Source organism: Nannospalax galili, unplaced genomic scaffold, assembly GCF_000622305.1.
Source record: "Nannospalax galili isolate Female #2095 unplaced genomic scaffold, S.galili_v1.0 scaffold1073, whole genome shotgun sequence".
Lineage (NCBI taxonomy): Eukaryota > Metazoa > Chordata > Mammalia > Rodentia > Spalacidae > Nannospalax > Nannospalax galili.
In genome coordinates this window covers 1,512,338-1,518,155 of record NW_008333042.1, presented here as the reverse complement: position 1 = coordinate 1,518,155, position 5,818 = coordinate 1,512,338, and positions in this window count along the sequence as shown.

The following is a 5,818-nucleotide window of genomic DNA, read 5'->3' as shown; positions in this document are numbered from 1 at the left end:
TACATGGCCACAGAATTTGAACTCAGGTCCTTATGCTTGCAGAGAAAATGCTTTTACCTAATAAGCCATCACTGAGTCTCTGGAGTAGATATTGTGTACAACCATGTTCACAGTAGTATTTTTCTACAAAGCCAAGAGGTGCCCAGGGATGAAGGAAAAGATTAACAGAAAATGATACATGCACCTAATAGAATAGTAATTAACATTATAAAAGGAAAATGTCCTACAATAAGGATGAGCCTTAAGAAAATTAAACTAAATACAATAAGTCAGTCAAAACTGTGAAATGCTATATGATTTCTCACATGAGTTATTCAGAAAGTTGAGTACTATCAAGGGCTGTAGGCAGGAGAGGGAGAAATGGGACATGTGAATGCATTAGTGCAAAACCTTGATGGGTAACGTTGAGCATTCATGAAGATGGGTAGTGGTGATGGATACTAAGCAATGTGAACATATTTTGTACAAGATAATTGTATTTAAAATGTGTAAGCTAGTAAATTGCTCTACATAGTGGGTATAATATGATATTATAAAAACAATGAGACCATGAAATATACAGTACTGCTGTATGGATACACATCTCTGAAACCCCAGTCCAGGAGTTAATGAAGTTACTTCCAATGGACAAGGGAAGCCATAAATACAGTACAGAAATGAGAATGATATTTTCACACACTGCATCACTTTTTCTCTCTCTTTCTCTCTCTCTCTCGCTCTCTCTCTCTCTCTCTCTCTCACACACATACACACACAGAGGCACACACACACACCCTTATTTTCTTTTTGCTTTATGCTTGGTTTGTTCTTTTTCCCTCACTGCCTTTTAGTCATGTTAAGTTGCTGATGTGAGGGGTTTCTGTGTTATAATCTTTCCTCTGACTGCTTTACCTATATTGTACAATCATTAATAACTATCACTATAATATCCTTTTTAGCATGGCTTTTGCAATATTGTGTCTCCATTCTTACTGATATCCAGGTTTTTTTTTAATTTGTTGATTGTTTTCATTGATTTATTTGTTGTACAGGAGCATATTGTTAAAGTTGTAAGAGTCAGGGCTGGTTCATGAGCACAGGGAATCAGAGGCTTTCAGGTCACTGGAAGCTTGCACATGTGAACTTGTGGCAATGGTGGCACTGAGCACAGGACCCATGCCAACTGAGACAAGGGCACAGAGTAGAATGAGGGAAATAGACAGTGGTGTCTGGGAAATTTTAGAGAATGTGATTACTACTTGGTGAGGGGTGTAGGCCTTACAATCTCTAGATGGGCTGACTAGACTCCTGTGGATGAATTTGCACCAAAGGACATCTGGGTGCAAATATGCAAGACTGGATAGGACTTAACATGTATGGCAGAGTACATGAGGTCAGGAGTGGGAGCGGGAGGGGCATGGATGGGGGAGGGGCCTAAATTTGATTAAGAACTGTGGTATGAAATGTACAAAACATGCCCACGCATCTGTGTATTTTCTGAAATTCCTCCTTTAACCAGTTTTAGGTTTCAGACCATTTTTGAAGGAAAGTTCTGATATTATTTCAATATTTGAATCTTGGAAAACTTGTTTCATAGTCTAAAATATTTTTGTTTCTAGAGAATACTTGAAGGACATGAGAAGAAAATAGGCACAAATACTGCTGGAGGAAACACAGTCCTTTGTTTCTCTTAAGACCTGTGTCTAACGTGGTTTTCAAAACTAATGATTTCTAGGGCTGGAGATCAGTGCTTAGGAGCAGTAGCTGCTCCTGCAGAGGACCTGGACTTTGTTCTAACAAGTTGGTAACTCAAGTTCCAGGCCACCCAAGACCCTCTTCTGACTTCCATGGACATTAGACAATATGGTTGCACTTACATGCATTAGGCAATACACTTATACACACATAAAATAAAAATAACAAATAGAATATTTTTTTAAAAAACCTAATGGTTTCTTACATTTTCCTCTCCATATGACTCCCCATTGGTGTGCTGGGGTCTTAAAATCGTGTATTATTTTTGTATCACAGCATATCTCTTTTTGTAACAGGAACACCTGCTTTAAGACCTTTGCAGGAGATACTGTATGTTAGGAGTGAAATAGCCCAGCCCAGGAGCCATGGCCCTGGAGAAAGAGTCTCCTCCCAAGAAAAAGATCCTCCAATTCCAATAACGGACCCAGGTAAATTTTCTTGTGCAAGGGGCCCTGCCTTTTATTTCATCTTCTCTGTGAGTTTTGAACATTGCTTTAGGCAAGTGAGACCAACTAAGACTTTTTTCTTCCCAGTGTTGTCCAAACTACACATAATTTCAGCTTCCATTTCCACACAGCCTTTTCCTCTTAATGCAAATGTATGCACCTAGAGTCACGCTTTATGACTTGGAATTTTGAAACAGCTTTTGACTTCCAGAAACTTCCTCTCAGAACTGTTAACGGTTGCATTATATATTTATGTACTTTGGTGCCAAGTGTGTGTATATATATATATTAATTGTTGTCTTCCCTTGAGGAATTGACTCCTTCATCATATAATATCCTTTTTACACAGACTTGTCTTCAAGTCTATTTTATGCAATGCAGTCTTTTTTGTTTTTGTTTTTTTTTTGCATGAAAATTTCTTTCCATCATATTGAAGGTAAAGATGCCATCTATGCAACCATTACACTTCTTAGAGGATTTCAAGTGTGGTTTGTGTTACGTAGACCATTGAATTTTTTCTTTCATAGGTTTAATGTATTATTAAGCAGAGTTTTGTTTCAACTTATTGAACTGCCTTGAGCAATTCTTGCAAAGGAGACGTAATGGTGATAAAATCTCCTAGCTTTTCTGTTCCTGGAATAGTTTTTATTTCCCAAACATTTATGAAAAATTACTCAGTCTTTTAAAGAAAAAGTAAATAACAGGTATGCTAAAAATGAATAAAATTAGAAAACATTATGGGAAATTATTAAAACATTTTTGTAGAATAAGCATTTGAACTCAGAAACAGACTGCAGTGGTGGTTATTAGAGATGCTGGGCCTAAGGGGAGAAATGGGGCCATAATATAAGTGAAGTGATGCAGAAAGAATAAGGATCTTTTGAGTCATGTTAACAGTCCTGATAATATTATATTGCACATTTCCAAAATTGCTGGGCAAAAAAAAAGTTTCAAATGTTCTTACCACAGGAATGCAAAATATTTTAGGTGACTGACACATTAGTTATTTTGATTTAACTAATCAATATTGTTTTCATATGTAATAATACAATCTTTTATACTATAAATATAGTAGTTGTTTTGCCAATTTGTAATAAAATTGGAATTTCTCTTTTGAAATAGTCTGCCACTGACCAAAATTGTAGACAAATTCTTCTTTGCAAAGGGCTGTTTGATGTTGTTATTTGGAATTCAATATCTGTATGTGCATTCACATTATGAGTGAACTTATGAAGCTCTGTTATACACTTAACTATCAATTACTTGCTTATGTGACTTAGGCAATGTCCTGCCTAGTCATCAGTTTAAATAATCTAAGTTGTCTAGATATTCATGTTCAAAATTTATGTATTTAATTAAAAAGATATGTATGGAAACCTTTAAGTACGTCATGAAATAAAGCAACAACACAAGTACACTATATTTTCATACTTTATATAGAAAAGTATACTGACACTTAAAGCCAAGTTATTTTCCTTTGTTTGTGAGGAGTCTCTGTTGCCACGTATCACTTAATAATCCATAATTTTTAACTTTCCCCAAACCTGCTAAACTCTTGATGTATTTGTATCTATCTGTCTGTCATATGTCTATATGAGATTTTTGTATTTATCATAAAATGGAACATTCTCTGGTTTTTGCTTCCATTTGACCTTGCAAACTCAGTGAAGACTTGGCGGGGTGAGTCTTGCTAGTCTCCTCTCCCCTTAATTGCAGCTGAGAAAAGTTGCTTCTGCCTCAGCTGGCCTTTCTAGTGATCCTGTGGACATGCTGCCTGGGCCCTTTTCTTCTAGATCTGCCAGACAAACACAGAAGTCGATGGGCTTCTGGAAGATAGAAGAGATCATATCCTGGGAGTTTTCCATCCTCACCCTGATCTGCATTTAGCCTCTAGAAATCTTGGTATTCCTATCAGTGTATAGCTCTCACAGCCTTTGTTCCAAATAAATCAATCACACTGTAAGTCTCTTTTGAATTTCTGAGGGGTTATTTGGTCTGTGACATCAAGGATCTGATAGGTCTAAGAAAAAGCATTGATTTTGATTTTGTTGAGCTTTTTCTTGCTGGATCAAAGAGAGGGATGGCTTAATCTCTTTTTGAGTCAGACAAAAAACCAGAACTCTACAGGTGAAAATCTACTTAAGTATAGACACACACACACACACACACACACACACACACACACACACACATGCACGCGCTCACACACACACACACGCATTTCCTAGATAAACATAGGGGTGCTCATGGTAACAACTTTTCCTTCACGATTGAATTTTAATATAAGAAATATTCATATTTTTCCAAAGAATATATTATAGTTCATTAATCACTGTACCTTCAATATCTCTTTTGGAAAGATATATAACATCTCTCTTAAAATATAGTTCATTATTTGTATGATTAATAGCTACTGCTTAAGAACCTTGCATCTCCTCTGTGAAACTGCCTAAAGGAATACTCTGTAAATTTTGAAAGTGCATTGATTAAAACAGGAAACATAGTACAAGCTAAGTAATCTTTTAGAATTATATTATTTATGGTTGGGGTATGACCATAGGGTCAGTCACAAGACCTGAATGGATTACCACAGAACTAAAAATAAACCAGGGGACCTAGGTTCCATGCACCTGAGAGCTGATTGTATCAGCAGCTCTGCTTTTATTCTCACACTCCTGAGAATCACAGTCACATGTCTACAGAGCTGAACAATAATAAAACAACTTCTCATACTCATGAAAACCACAGTCAAATGTTTGCAGAACACTGAATAATAATATGAATATTATATTAGAATATAGAAATTAATCAAAATAAGATGGGCACAGCAACCTCTACTAAAGAGTCAATGTGTTTCATGAGCAACTAGAGGGGGAGAACCGACATTCCAGAGGTATCTCCCCAGGAAGCATTCTTGCACCAACTTCCTCATGATACACAAGGCTCTCCAGACACACATGCTCAAGGTTCAGCTAATTTACCAAGTATATATTTAAAGTTATAAGAACACTATTTCACAGTCCCTTCACTAGGGAGACAGCTCAGTCTATAGCTCAGCCACAAGAATCAGAGTTCAATCCCTTGAACCCAATACTGAGTACAGTGGCACACACCTGCAATCTCAGCATTGGGGAGTGAGAGACAGAAGGGTTCTGGGTTAACTAGTAGCCAGTCTGGCCTAATTGCTGAACTTACTTCAGACCAATGAGAGACCCTGTCAGCTTTTCTAAGGATGATAACTCATGTCTTCCTTTGTTCTTTAATGCACAGGCACACTCATGAACCCACCCCACACAGCCCCAAACATCCAAACATGAACACCCGCACTTATATAAACTCATGTGCTTTTAAAAAGATTTTGTTTTTCTGATTCTTTTTGTGTGTGTGTGTGTGAGACAATGTATCTCTGTAGCCCCAGCTGGCCTGAAACTCACTATGTAGATCATGCTAGCCTTGATCTCAGAGATAAACCTGCTTCTGCCTTCTGAGTGCTGGAATTAAAGGTGTGAGCCACCACACTCACTCATTCTGTGTACTTCTTTGTCTAATTTTTTTAATTTTTGCAATTTCATTCAACATAATTTGACGGCACTTGGATTCCTTCTCCTATCTACACCTCCCCTTATTGCTCCCAGATT